The sequence below is a fragment of the Bos mutus genome, chromosome 27, assembly GCF_027580195.1.
Source record: "Bos mutus isolate GX-2022 chromosome 27, NWIPB_WYAK_1.1, whole genome shotgun sequence".
Classification (NCBI taxonomy): domain Eukaryota; kingdom Metazoa; phylum Chordata; class Mammalia; order Artiodactyla; family Bovidae; genus Bos; species Bos mutus.
In genome coordinates, this window is record NC_091643.1 from 21,056,263 (window position 1) to 21,071,338 (window position 15,076).

The following is a 15,076-nucleotide window of genomic DNA, read 5'->3' on the forward strand; positions in this document are numbered from 1 at the left end:
GAAAGATGATGCTGTGAAAGTGCTGCACTCAATATGCCAGCAAATTTGGAAAACTCAGCAGTGGCCACAGGACTGGAAAAGGTCGGTTTTCATTCCAATCCCAAAGAAAGGCAATGCCAAAGAATGCTCAAACTACTGCACAATTGCCCTTATCTTACACGCTAGTAAAGTAATGCTCAAAATTCTCCAAGCCAGGCTTCAGCAATACATGAACTGTGAACTTCCAGATGTTCAAGCTGGTTTTAGAAAAGGCAGAGGAACCAGAGATCAAATTGCCAACATCCGCTGGATCATGGAAAAAGCAAGAGAGTTCCAGAAAAACATCTATTTCTGCTTTATTGACTATGCCAAAGCCTTTGACTGTGTGGATCACAATAAACTGTGGAAAATTCTGGAAGAGATGGGAATACCAGACGACCTGACCTGCCTCTTGAGAAACCTATATGCAGATCAGGAAGCAACAGTTAGAACTGAACATGGAACAACAGACTGGGATCCAAATAAGAAAAGGAGTACGTCAAGGCTGCATATTGTCACCCTGCTTATTTAACTTACATGCAGAGTACATCATGAGAAACGCTGGGCTGGTAGAAGCACAAGCTGGAATCAAGATTGCCGGGAGAAATATCAATAATCTCAGATATGCAGATGACACCACCCTTATGGCAGAAAGTGAAGAGGAACTAAAAAGCCTCTTGATGAAAGTGAAAGAGGAGAGTGAAAAAGTTGGCTTAAAGCTCAACATTCAGAAAACAAAGATCATGGCACCTGGTCCCATCACTTCATAGGAAATAGATGGGGAAACAGTGGTAACAGTGCCAGACTTTATTTCTGGGGGCTCCAAAATCACTGCAGATGGTGATTGCAGCCATGAAATGAAAAGACGCTTACTCCTTGGAAGGAAAGTTATGACCAACCTAGATAGCATATTCAAAAGCAGAGACATTACTTTGCCAACAAAGTCCGTCTAGTCAAGGCTATGGTTTTTCCAGTGGTCATGTATGGATGTGAGAGTTGGACTGTGAAGAAAGCTGAGCACCAAAGAATTGATGCCTTTGAACTGTGGTGTTGGAGAAGACTCTTGAGAGTCCCTTGGACTGCAAGGAGATCCAAGCAGTCCATTCTAAAGGAGATCAGTCCTGGTTCATTGGAAGGACTGATGCTAAAGCTGAAACTCCAATACTTTGGCCACCTCTTGTGAAGAGTTGACTCATTGGAAAAGAGTCTGATATGCTGGGAGGGATTGGGGGCAGGAGGAAAAGGGGACGACAGAGGATGAGATGGCTGGATGGCATCACCAACTCAATGGACATGAGTTTGGGTGAACTCTGGGAGCTGGTGATGGACAGGGAGGCCTGGCGTTCTGCAATTCATGTGATCGCAAAGAGTCAGACATCACTGAGTGACTGAACTGAACTGAACTGAACTGAGAGATGACAGAATGGTCACAAAGGGGCATGAGGGAAATTTTGGGAGTGATAGAACTATTATATCTTGAAATGTTAAGAAAATCCCTCAAAGGAGTATTTACACACAGTACTTACAATACTGTATCATATTTATCGATATTTCTAGGCTACATAGTGCTTCCCTGGTGGCTCAGACAGTAAAGCATCTGCCTGCAATGCAGGAGACCCAGGTTCAATCCCTGGGTCGAGAAGATCCCCTGGAGAAGGAAATGGCAACCTATTCCAGTACTCTTGCCTGGAAAATTTCCATGGACTGAGGAGCCTGGTAGCCTACAGTCCATGAGGGTTGCAAGAGTCAGACATGACTGAGTGACTTCACTTTCTTTTCTTCATTTCACTGGGCTACATGGTTCATCTACAAGTTTTTTCAAATTGTTGCAAATCTCCAAAAATTTTTCCAATATATTTATGGAAAAAAGTTCACATAAAAGTGGACCAGTGCTGTTTAAACCTGTACATTCAAGGGCCAACTGTACACTCCTCACAATGGCTGAAACTTCCCACGTCCACACTGTGCTAGGTGCTTTCCAAGTATTATTTCATTTTCTGTTAAAAACAGCTCTATGAGGAAGGTACCATTAGCACTCTCATTTTTCAGATAAGGCTAGAGACATAATTATTTGGTACTCCAAGTCACTGTCAATTAACATGGAAAAGCAACCAAACATTATTTTTCAAACTTTTGAAGGTTTTAGAATGCCTGAAATCCTGGTGTACTTATAGTCAAAATTCAACCAAGGTTGGCTGAATTCACAAATGCAGGACACATGAATACAGAAGGCTGACAGTACTACTGGGTTTTACATAGAAGACTTGAGCATCTATGGATTTTCGTATCTGTGGGGGTCCTGGAACCAATCCCCCATGAATAGTGAAGGGGGAATGTGCTGAGTTATGTCCCAGTTGTGAAGGAGGGAACAAAATTTGTACCGCCTTGTGAAAGACAGTTGTTTTCAAGATGGACCTACTAAAACAAAACCATCCAGGTTGATATTGGACAAACCTTCCCCCTTTCCATTCTCCCCCTCCCAAAAGCTTGCATAAAAGCTTTTCATCTGTACAGATGAAACCAAAATCTTACTTGTTTTCTAGGTGCTGTATCTCTTGAAAGGCTTAAGTAAATTGGAAACCATCATAGATTAAAAGAAGGCTGGATTTGCAATTGATTTGTGTCTCTCTAGTTTCATGTAATGCAGGCATCTCTTTCATTATAACTCGATTAATCATCTGAACACAAGTCCTTAAATCTGACAAGTGTTAAGAGTGTGCTCACCAGTTACAAAGCAGTTCCTTCCATTTTTAAATGTAGAGAGCCTCCGTATAAGTTAACCTCACTAGTCATAGCTTTCATATAAGCAAAGCCCCACTTCCACATCACCTCCCAACTCGTATAGATAAAAATAGAATCCTATTGCTCCCTCTCTGCATCACATCCTCTTTTCTGGGTGATACAGCTTCCAGTCTTTTAAGCTGTTTCTTATCAACAGTGTCCAGGCTCTTGGCTCTGCTAGAATTTAGCTCTGCCCAGCATGCCACCACCCGAAGTTGCAATGAGGCTAAGATTGTACTGACTTTTTTTGGTAACACATCACCTTGTTATGTGTTACCATAACACATAACAAGGCTTCCCTTCAGCTTGTAATGATAGAAATTACATAAGGAAAAGATGAGGTCCCTGGCTCAGAAAAGTGGTGATGAGACCTGGGTATGCATGGAGGGTTTGACCAGGGCAGAGAACTCAGACTGCATCAGCACCATGAAGATCAGTCCTGTTGCTTGTGACAGGACAAGCTTGTGAGACTGTATCAGATCAGATCAGATCAGTCTAGTATATAGTATATAGAATCCAGAAGGCCAGTGAGTTAATTCAAAATGAGTAACAACCGCTTCTAGGATCCAGATATGGCTCAGACTCAACACAACTTACTTCCCTTTCACCCAAAAATACCATAATATTTTTAGTCAAACACCTGCATGAAGTCTGTAGATGCTGCAAGTTCTTCATCTGCCAGCATGATAATCCACTGAATCCTCTGAATTCCGTTTCCACTTCTCCATATTGAGATAACCAGTGTCCATGGTTATCATAGGTGCCCTTGTGTGTATAGATGTAACAAAAGTGATCCAGGTGGAGAATAAACTAGGTAAGAGGACAGACAGACTAAATTTTTTTTTGACAAACATTGACAGGGAAACCATCAAAGACTCTAAAATATGGTTTATGGTTCTTCTTAGATGCAAAGCTTATTCATACAGGTTAAGAGAGGGTACAAAGCAAGTGTAAATCAGGGTATCTGGGTTTTAATCTCTCACTGTTGAGGCAAGAGCAAGAGAGAAAACTCTAAAATAATTAAGAACAATGAAGGAGCATGAAAGGGGAACAATAGGAATGGTATAGGAGTTGCTAGTAGACTGGATTAAGAGAGAAAGGGCATGGTGGGGGGAGTGGGGGAATGACCTAAAAATTAACTTGGAGAATGAATAGAATGTAGATAGTGGGGATGGGGTGAGAAAGAGCTTTATAGGTAGAACTGATTAGAAAAGAAAATATGGAAGGAAAAATTCATTGGAAGGGTAAACACATTCTGTCAATGATGACAGATTTAAGGGAGTGTGTCTAAGATAAATTTGTGTACTGAATCTTAGGGGGAGATAGAGAGATATTTAAGGAAAACTTCCAAGAGTAGTGAAAGAATATGAATAGCTTCCCTGAAGCCCAAAGGGGACCTAGGGTCACGCTTTGGAGACAGAAAATGACGGCATTTGGAGAAAGTAAAATAAAATTTTACTTCGCAAAGTAGTTGGAAACTGTACAGAATTTGCTAACCTTGAAGGATACAGACTGTGTGTGTGTGTGTGTGTGTGTGTGTGTGTATTCAAAAATGTGAATATAAATGCACAGTCTATACGCACATCATAGGTTATTAAGAGGAACTAGGGATATGTCTGTATTCTGAACAAGGGGTTAGCATCACAAATGGCAATAATGCCTCTTCTTAAAACTGTATCTTTTCTAGGGTAAAGGAGGTTACTCCCCACCAACATAACTGACATGATCCAGCGTACCCAGTCTTGAGTCATATCTTAGACTGGGGATTCCATGACACACAGATAACATTTCTGAATAGAACCATATTCTGATAACCTAGTACCCGAAAGACAGTCTCCTCCTCCTTAAAAGGTGTTCAGTTTCCTTTGAAGTAGTTTGTATTCTAGTAAGAACTGACCTCGTTTTCTCTCAACTATTTTATAAATCCACTATACTTTCTGATCTGTACATTTCTAGATATTCCTCCAGCACTTGGAAATACTTATATGATGGAATTTGGGATAAGTGTTGAGAAGATCCTTCTGTTTTAGTGTAACTTTGGTTAAAAATAAGTGCACTATTAACATGCTGTTTTTAGAGACAATTTATTTTTGTATGTAGTATCACATCAGAATATCTCAACTTTAGTTATTAGCTTGCTCTTTCTACACCACAGTGAGCCTGGGAGCTGTTGCTATGTATTACAAACAACAAGTTTCGATGTCATTCCTGAGTCTCTATACGCAGTGGGGGGTGGGGGAGGGAAGATTCAACTTTTTTAAACATTTGTTTTATAAAATGAGGGTGTTTTTTTTTTTTGGTGAGGAAGAGATAGATAACTCTTATCAACATTTTGTTTAAAAAATATTTAAATTCAGACTTCCCTGACAGTCCAGTGGTTAAGATGCCACGCTTCCACTGCAGGGACATGGGTTCAGCCCCTGGTTGGGAAACTGAGACCCCAAGTGTAGCACAGCACGGCCGAAAAATAAATAATAAACAGAATAGAATAGCTGGCATAGCATTCAAAAAAATATTTAAATTCCATTACAACCGCAAAGCACAATTTTTATCATGACTCCTTTCTTCTAACAGAGAAACAGAAATAAACAACTTGGGGCCCTTGATTTTGTATTTAACGGGCAACGCATCCAAATTTTTTATAAAAGTATAAACGAAAAAGTGTGCGTGTGGGTGACAGGGGAGGGCAGTGAGGCAGACATTGGCCTGAAGAGCAGTGTCTGGTCGCCGTGGCTTCGGGAAAAGGGAAATGCCGAAAAGGTTTTGAGGAGAAGCATATTTGCCTTCTACCAAGACTAGCCAAAAGGAGGTTTGCTGCCAAAAATAAAAGGACAAAGAGGGTGGGGATGGATGTGGGAGGGGTGTTCAGAATGGAGGGGATGCATGCATACCTATGGATGTGTATATAATAACTGGCATAACATTTTAAAAAATACTTAAATTCCATTAGAACCATAAAGCACAACTTTTATCATGATTCCTTTCTTCTAACAGAGAAACAGAAATAAACATAGGACATGTATACCTGTGACCGATTCACACTGATGTATGGCAGAAACCATCCCAACATAAAGTAATTATCCTCCAATTAAAAAAATAAAAGGACAAGGCATCACCTACACTCAAGACGCTAATATTGGCCAGGTGATTAACTTGCTCTCTGCTCCAGTGCAAAGAAAACTGTTTCTTTGCCATGTGTTATGTTTCCTTTCTGAACCTACAGGCTCAACACAATACGCAGAAGCGGTTAACGAAATGAAACACAGCAGAAACCTCCACCCTGGCTGCTTTTGGCGCTTCAAGGATATTGGAAGTAATGAGTCAGAACCGTGATGAACTATCTCAGGGGTTCGTGCCTCCACGGCTTGCCCCGCATTTGGCACCGATAACCAAGCACTGGCTGGAATAACCATTATGATAATACAGCAGGGACGTCTAGCTTCTCTTCTAGTGAGTGCCCTGACAGAGGGCTGGAATATTCAACTGGTGAGCACTCTGATGTGGATTTTAACGGCTCTTTAAATGATTAAGTTGGACATGCTCCAAAGTAGAAAAGTCACAGATAAAATTTATGATTTTTTTTTCTTTTCTCTTATCTTCTTTTTCTTTTTTCTATCTCTGTGTGTCTTTATTGCTTCTCTCTCTCTTTCCTTCCTTCCATCCTTATTTACCTTACCTTTCCTTCTTTGCTTTCTTTTCCTTTTTATTATTAAAGAGGTACTGTGAAGATCATTCATAATAGTGAAATTAAGATACAGAAGGGACGTCAGCAATTATTTCTTCAAATCCTTCCACTTGTGGTATAGGCAAGAGACCTGGAATAAAAAGGTCTGGATTTTAGTCTGAGTCTTCGTGGCTCAGACAGTAAAGAATCTTCCTGCAGTGTGGGAGACCAGGGTTCTATCCCTGGGTTGGGAAGATCTGGAGAAGGGAATGGCTATCCACTCCAGTACTCTTGCCTGGAAAACCACGGGACAGAGGAGCCTGATGGGCTCCAGTCCACGGGGTTGCATAGAGCTGGACATGACTGAGCAACTTTCACTTCACTTTACCACCTACCAGGTGTTATTTCCTGGGTAAATACACAACCTTCTTGAAGTTCAGTTTTCTCATCTGTAAACTAGGACTGCTAGCTGGGGCCAAGACGGAGCTCCACTGCCCCTCAGTCTGCGGCTCTTTGTGTTAACTCCATGATCGCCTTGGATCCTTCCTATTTGCCTCCATAATCCCCACCCACGTGGCTTCCTCACAGACCCCTAAACCATCTCTCCCTTGCATTGTCTGTGTTCCCTCCATACCCATCCCTGAGACACCAGAGGATGGCAACTGATGCCAGAAAAGGCACTGGAGGAACTTACTCTGCTAAGTTCACACCAGCACATCTCCTGCTCCTCCAAGAGTATGAAATTAAACCACAACAGAACAGACATCCTTTCCCACATCCTGCTTCTGTCTCATGTCCCACCTCCCACATCCACATTTATCTTTGCAAACTCAGCAACGTTGTCAATTCAAAAGGAAGACTTGTTTTACTTCCTAGATGATAGCATTTTCCTGCACTGGGAACTTACAAAGCATGGTCCCTTTGGAGTACCTGTCACAATATAAGTACATGATCCTGTTTCGCTCTGTCATCACCTCCCCTCCTCCCCTCCATTTATACTGTCTGATTCAGAAAGTCAGGAAGCAGGTCTGTTTGGCTCAGTGCTACATCATCAAGGCCTTGCTTAGAGTTTAGCATAGGGGGTGTCCTCAAACAAAGTGCCAAATGGATAAATGAATGGATGTAGCTTCTGATGGACTTCCCAGGTGGCGCTAGTGGTAAAGAACCTGCCTGCCAATGTCGGAGACATAAGAGATGCAGGTTCGATCCCTGGGTTGGAAAGATCCTCTGGAGAAGGGCATGGCAACCCACTCCAGTATCCTTGCCTGGAGAAACCCATGGACAGAGGAGCCTGGTGGGCTATGGTCCATAGGGTTGCAAAGAGTTGGATACAACTGAAGTGACTTCACACACACACACGTACATGCTCTAATATTACCCATCAGTTACTGAGAGTGTATGCCAGGTGCTATAGGTTGATTGTTTGGGTCCCCCCAAAATTCATGTATTAAAACCTAACCCACAAAGTGATAGTACTAGGAGATGGGGGCTTTGAGGGGATGATGAGGTCATGAAAGTGGAGCCCTCATGAGCAGGAATTATTGCCTTTATAAACAGAACCCCGGAGAGCTCCTTTACCCCTTCCACCATGTGAGGCTACAGCAAAGAGACAGCCTTCTATGACCCAGGAAGTGGGCTCTCACCAGACCATGGATCTGTTGGTTTCTTGCTCATGGATTTCCCAGTCTTCAGAACAGTGAGAAATATTTACAAGTCACTGGTCTATGGTACTTTGTGATAGCAACCTGAATGGACTGAGACACCAGGTTCTCAACTAGGCATTTCACATAACTTAGCTTATTTAATTTTCAAAACAACCTTTTGGGGAAGATATCACTAATTGTGTTTTACAGACAAGGAAATTGAAGCCAAGAAGGGACATCTAACTCAGCTTCCACAGTCAGGGAAGGTTTTCCAAAAGTGACGATGATGACACCTCACTTAATTCCTTCCAGGTCCTGCTAAAATCAGTTTTAAGTGGATGACCTTATTGGGTGACTGAGCATTTTAATAGGGAGAGACAGATAGATAGATTGACAGATGAGTGATATCTTACATATATGATCATACTATCGGTATTTATCAAGGCTTGATTAGCTATGAAAAATGTCAACAAATATGAGAAATAACCATCTGGAATAGATCTGGGCTAAGCTGGTTGACCCGGAGAAGGCAATGGCACCCCACTCCAGTATTCTTGCCTGGAAGATTCCATGGACGGAGGAGCCTGGTGGGCTGCAGTCCATGGGGTCGCTGAGGGTCGGACACGACTGAGTGACTTCACTTTCACTTTTCACTTTCATGCATTGGAGAAGGAAATGGCAACCCACTCCAGTGTTCTTGCCTGGAGAATCCCAGGGAAGGGGGAGCCTGGTGGGCTTCTGTCTATGGGGTCGCACAGAGTCGGACATGACTGAAGCAACTTAGCAGCAGCAGCAGCAGCAGGAACCTGGTTGACCATATAAGGCATGGGGATTTTTTTCTTTTGCTTCTCCTCACTCCCCAAATTATAGCTCTTTGGACACCAAGGACTGTCCGCTCTGGCTCTCTTAAGATAACTGATTGCAACCTGTCAAGCACAGGTTTAGCTGAATTTCAGCCTGGTAGATGTGGAATCTCTTTATTATCTCCTCTGTCATACAAGAGCATTGTAATGCCTGTTCTTTAATTGAATTACGAACAAAGCAACACTATGCCCTGATATGAAAAGTCACATTTATTTTCATTCTGGATGCTTGCTCTGCGGGATCACGCCAGTGAATGCTGCTGTCATCCCCACTCAGACTTAGTCAGCTGAGTTGGAAGAGATTTTGTGTTTGTTTTATTTATTTATTTTTTTAAAGAAAAGAGATTAGTGAATACATGTCTGTTTGAAAGCAAATTCCTTTTTGAGCAAAACACCAGCTTGGAGCCCTGGTAATGAGTCCTCTCTCTCTCGTCATCTGGTGAGCCCTGACCTATGGGTGAGAATATGAGATAATAAAAGGTTTATTTAAAGGAGAATCAGAGATAAAACTCTACAATTCCCTCATCTCACAAATGCACCGTTTTCTTTTCCTTTTATGCTCTTGTGTTACATCTTTTTGGAAGCTGTTTTCTCATTCAAACCACCCCTACTGGGCAGGCATGTCTGGGAGAGCTGCAGGTGTCCCCTGGCCACGGCTCACAAAGCCCACTTGTAATCAGCGCCATCACGTGTCTCCTGACCCCCTTCCTACCCTGCTCTCTCCACATCTCTCCCAGCCAACCACCACTGCTACTTCTAAACGGGGAAAAAAACCAACGGCCAATCAAAAGAGTTATTATCTTAAAGATTCCTTAACAAGGCCTGGGGCTTTCTAGAAAACTAGCTCAAGCTTTTGCTCTGCTGTCTCTCCTAGCCATGGGGTCCCCCTTCCCTCAGTCACTAGTCGCTGCAAAGCTTGTTGACTCTGCTACATTCTGTGGTCCCTGGGCACTCCACCAGTGTCCCTCCAGGAGCCTCACGGCCACCACTCTTATATGCCAGCCCCAGTCAGGAATGTAAATCCACACGCAGATCATCCTGACTCCACAAAGTGAAGCACCGGTGACTCTGTGTGTGATGCCAACTGGTAGATTTAACACCAAGGATCCCGAAGACAAATAAGTCGTTGTTGTTGTTGGTTTTTTGTTTTTGTTTTTTTTCCCTCCAGTCTTCTATACTTGATTATTAACTGGTCTGCCTAGGCAAGTCTTTCCCCCACTACTTGATGCAAAATGAGAAAGTTCATTCTGTGACATTATGACCTGGGAAGAAGTAATTTACTAGTAAGAGTCAGTGTTTGTAGAAGGTGCAGGGTTGGCATAGACAGATACTCTGTGTCAATTACATACTCTGGACCTGAAATAGAAGGAGGCTGCACACAACCTGAAGGCCCTAGATGGGAAGGTTTATTTTGCTCCCCAACATGACCGCACCCCACCCCATGCAGAAATCAAGCAACATCTGTCTCTTGACTCAGTGCTTGCACTCAGAAACCTGAAAGGAGGAAGCAGGTTAGTTGCTTTTTTTTTTTCAGTTTCACCATGTGGTATACCAAGGAGAGAAATAAGGCCTCCCCTCAGAGTCCCTTGTATTGTATCAAAACAGGATTTTACTCCTGCAAAGTGCCAAAGCTGGTTATTGGTAAAATGTTCTGTGCCCCAAAAATTGTCCTGAGATCCTTTTGTGATATATTTCCTATGAGAATCTAAGAAAAATGAAAAAAAAAAAAGGAAAAGGGACAAGGGATAAGTCCACCTCACTTCAGGGGTGAATATGCAAAGGAAACACTTTTTCAACAGGTTTACATGGCAAATGTCATGTTCTTTTTAAATAAATGGAAAAAACCCTCCCCACCTTTTCTTCCCCCTATCATTGAAAAGTACTCAGGAAAACTTGATTTAGAGCACTGGCTTACCTTGTAAGTAAAAACCTCTAAGATATGGTCCATGGGATGACATCCTTATGGTTGGGTTTTGGCAACTGGCCTTAGAGGTAACGTTCCATAGAAAGCTTTCTGTAAAAGTTAACAACACAGAGTCGGACACTCAGAAGCCTACTGACCTAGTAAAACCGAAACCGAAGCTGCCTTGGGGAAGACAAGGGGAAAGTCGCAGTGATGGGGCTATTGAACCACGGTAAAGCATGCGATGTTTTCTCAACCCTGATTTATCTGGCAGCAAACAGCCTGGAGTTTCTGTGATGTTATAGAATTATGGATCCATCTATCTCCTATGGGAGTTTAAAAACCGATGGCCTTTTGAATGACTAAGCTCATTGACCTAAAGATACATGAGATTTCTCAGACCTGCTGCATCTTTCAGACACTGGCAGGTCTCTCAGAGAGACATAGGTGACCTCTCTCTATGTGTGATAAAATACATATAACATAAAATGGACTGTTTTAACTTTTTTCCAGTGTGCAATTCTGTGGCATTAAGCACATTCACATTGCTGTACAACCACCACCACCATCCGTCTCCAGAACTTCTTCATCTTCCCAAACTGAAACTGTACCCATTAAACAATAATTCCCCACTGCCCCTTCCCAAAGGCCCTGGCAACCACCATTCTCCTTTCTGTCCCTAGGAATCTGACTACTCTAGGTACCTCGTGCAGGTGAAATCATACAGCAATTGTCCTTTATTGACTGGCTTACTTTACTTGGCATAATACCCTTGAGGCAGCATGTATCAGAATTTCTTTCCCTTTAAAGACTAAATATTATTTCATCTTTCTCTTTTTATAAACAGCTTTACTGAGCATAATTTACTGAGCATAAATTTCAACCATTTTTAGCATGTGATTCAGTATTTTTTAGTAAATTTATCAAGTTGTCCAATCATTATCACAATCCGGTTTTAGAATATTTTCATCATCTCAGTAAGATCACCTCCCTGCCCATGTACAGTTCATCGTCACTCTAAATCTTTTTCCACTTTCCACCATAGGCAACCACTACTTTCTGTCTCTGAAAAGTTGACTACTCTGGACATTTCATATATCTGGAATCATACATTTCGTCTTCTGTGTCTGGTTTCTTTCACTTAGCACTTTGCGTAATGTTTCTGAAGTCCGTCCGTGTTGCCGTATGTATCAGTATTTCGCTTTTTTATTACTGAATAGTATTCCATTGTATGGAAATGTCACCTATTGTTTATCCATTGACCTGCTAATGGATATTTGGGTTGTTTCCACCTTTTAACTATTACGAATAATGTTGTATGAATAGTGGTGTGCAAGCTGTTGTGTGGACATACCTTCATTTCTCTTGGGTAGATATCTGGAAATGGATTTGCTGGGCCTTATGACAAATTTACAGTTAACATTTTAAGAAATTGTCTACTGTCTTCCAAAGTGGATGTGCCATTAGGAGGTTTTCTTTCGGGTAACTAAACAGATCTTTCCAATGGGTTTGTTTTTATTTTGTGACCCTTCCCAATGTAAAATATTCTGCTGCTTTTCAACTCTGACCCCAGCTCAGTCAGAAAGTCAAGCAGTGGGTAGGATGAATTAATTCTTCAAATAGTTCTCATTTTCACATCCTTAACTCACAGCTGAGTTCACATTAAAACTGAACAACCTTTAAAGCGCAGAAGAAGTGCTGTAAAACATTCTATGAGACCTCTGGCAAGTTATGTTGGTAATTTAGGGTCTCAGGGTCCCACTTGTCAGAGAAGATGAGACCAAGGTGACTTCTAATGTCCATGAATGGCATCTATGGACCCACAACAATCCTTTGTTGGCTTTGAGATACTTAGTTTACACTGCCTGGGTGTGGAGGTGAAGAGTTTCTCAACCATGCCTATGCAAACTCAGGGAACTGGGACTTTCCCCTAAATGTGGACCCTAAAATTGGAGAAACAGGGAGCAACAGATGAAAGAATGACCCTTTCTCTTCCTAAGGCGAGCTGAATGAAGCGACACTGCTACTGCTGCTGCTAAGTCGCTTCAGTCGTGTCCAACTCTGTGCGACCCCATAGACAGAAGCCCACCAGGCTCCTCCGTCCATGGGATTTTCCAGGCAAGAGTACTGGAGTGGGGTGCCATTGCCTTCTCTGTGAAGCGACACTATAACCTTCTTATTCTAGTGAACTGCCTGGCATAACATGCATGGTGGACATTAATTAACATGCCTCTGAGGTCATGTTTCTTTTGAGTTGATTTTTAAAAATCTTGATCATCTGTCTGGAAGTGGTAGCATATATTACTCATTGGAACATGTTTATTTTAGGAACTGTATTAATTTCCTAGGCTGCTCTAATAAAGTACAGTCATTCTTAGCGGGGCTGGGTTCCAGGAGTGCCCCACATACTCAAACCCATGGATGCTCAAGTCCCTTATAAAATGATATAGTTCAACAAACACATTTGGCCCTCTGTATCCCTAGGTTTCACATCCTTGGATTTAACCAAACTGCGGATAGAAAGTCTTGGAAACAGAAGGCTGGCTGTACCAAAAACTGGGTAGCTTAAAACAACAGAAATTTATCATCTCACAGTGCTGGAGGCTGTAAGCCCCAAATCAGGCACTGCAGGGAACATGCTCTCTCTGACAGCTCCAGGGAAGGATCTTTCCTCCTGTCTTCCAACTCCTGGCATGCACTGGCAATCCTTGGCCTTCCTTGACTAGTAAATACATCACTTGACTTACATGGCCTTTCTCGCATTGTGTCTTCACACTGTCTTCCCTCTGTGCATCTGTCTTTCGATCCAAATTTCCCCTTTTTATAAGGACACCAGTCATCTTGGGTGGTGGTGGTTGCTCAGTCGTGCAGTCGTGTCCGACTCTTTTGCAACCCCATGGACTGCAGTTGCACCAACCAGGCTTCCCTGTCCTTCACCATCTCCCAGGGCTTGCTCAAACTGATGTCCATTGAGTCAGTGATGCTATCAGGACCCACCCTAATGACTTCATTTAAATTTGGTCACGTCTGTAAAGATCCTACTTCCAAATAAGGTCACATCTGAAGTCCTGGGGGTTAAGATTTCAACATATCTTTTAGGAGAGTGGGCAGTATGGGAACAAGTTCAACTCATAACAGTAACAATTGGGGAAAAATGAGATTTACAATAAGGTATCTGTCACTGAATGCACATCTAACTGTAATTATATTATAAAAGGGGGGAAAACTGTTTTCCTTCTTCAACACCTGATGTCTGAGTTCTATAGCACTTGAGCACAGAGAAACATAACAATCCTGAGCCCTTGACTCTCAGTCCCATGTGGGTTGAGATTCTGACATCTGCAGTCATTTTAAACAACTGTCTTCAGTCTGGGGAGAGAGAGGATCTATTCAGTGCTTGGGATAAAATATTGTAAATTATTTAATATGGTTTATCCTGAGCAGTGCTTCCTAGGACTAAAGGCAGGGAAGAATGGGATGTAGGGAATGGTTTTTTAAAAAGTTGGGACACAAGGATGTGATTCCATAATCACAGGACGGGGATTAACCCATCAGATTACTTGAATTTCCACACCTTCGAGAAGGAAGAGAGAATTTCAGGTTGGCAATTGAAAGACCTGATTATCACTCAGGAGGAAAGAGAGACAGGTGTGGGGCCGTGTTCCCTTGCCAGAGTGAACTTTAACTGGCTTGCAGAGAGTATCATCTTCTAGCAGAGGGACAGAGAGAATCCAGAGGGGCTCCTCACAGCAGATTTTCAAAAGACCTTTTTCCCTTCTCTCCTTACACTCGCAGTCCCCTCCATGAGGGCTTGGGGACTCCAGCTGCCTCCCAGGCAGACCCAGCACAGCCCATGGCTTGCAGGAATTTCATCCTGTCTCACCGGCCATCACCCTTCTCCCCCTTCTAAATTCGCCTTTTCCCTCCCTGCACCCCTGTCAAGCCTTTCTTTCCCACTCCATCTGTGCTCCCATTTGCTTTACTTCTTCCATGGGGTCTGCTGTAAACCTCTGTTGTTAGAAGAAAAGTAACGAGGAGTTTAAGCTGGTCTCAAATACGCAATGCAATGCTCCACATGTAATACCCCACCGTGTGGAATTAGCAGAAACCTGGAATTCTCTTGATAATGCTTCCCCCTTCCCTCTAAGAGAGCCCTTTTCACATGGCTCTGGGTTACACACGGTCTGGAAGAGAGTTCCTCTGT

The 15,076-nt window shown here is 42.6% G+C and overlaps 1 long non-coding RNA gene across 1 annotated transcript in view; it reads right to left on the bottom strand.

The window, feature by feature from the left end:
• LOC106701416 (uncharacterized) overlaps positions 1 to 15,076 on the bottom strand; it is a 53,677-nt gene that overhangs the window by 34,552 nt on the left and 4,049 nt on the right. The window contains exon 2 of the long non-coding RNA XR_011462901.1: positions 10,885 to 10,983. This is a non-coding gene — a long non-coding RNA (uncharacterized lncRNA). The remainder of the gene's footprint in view (positions 1 to 10,884; positions 10,984 to 15,076) is intronic.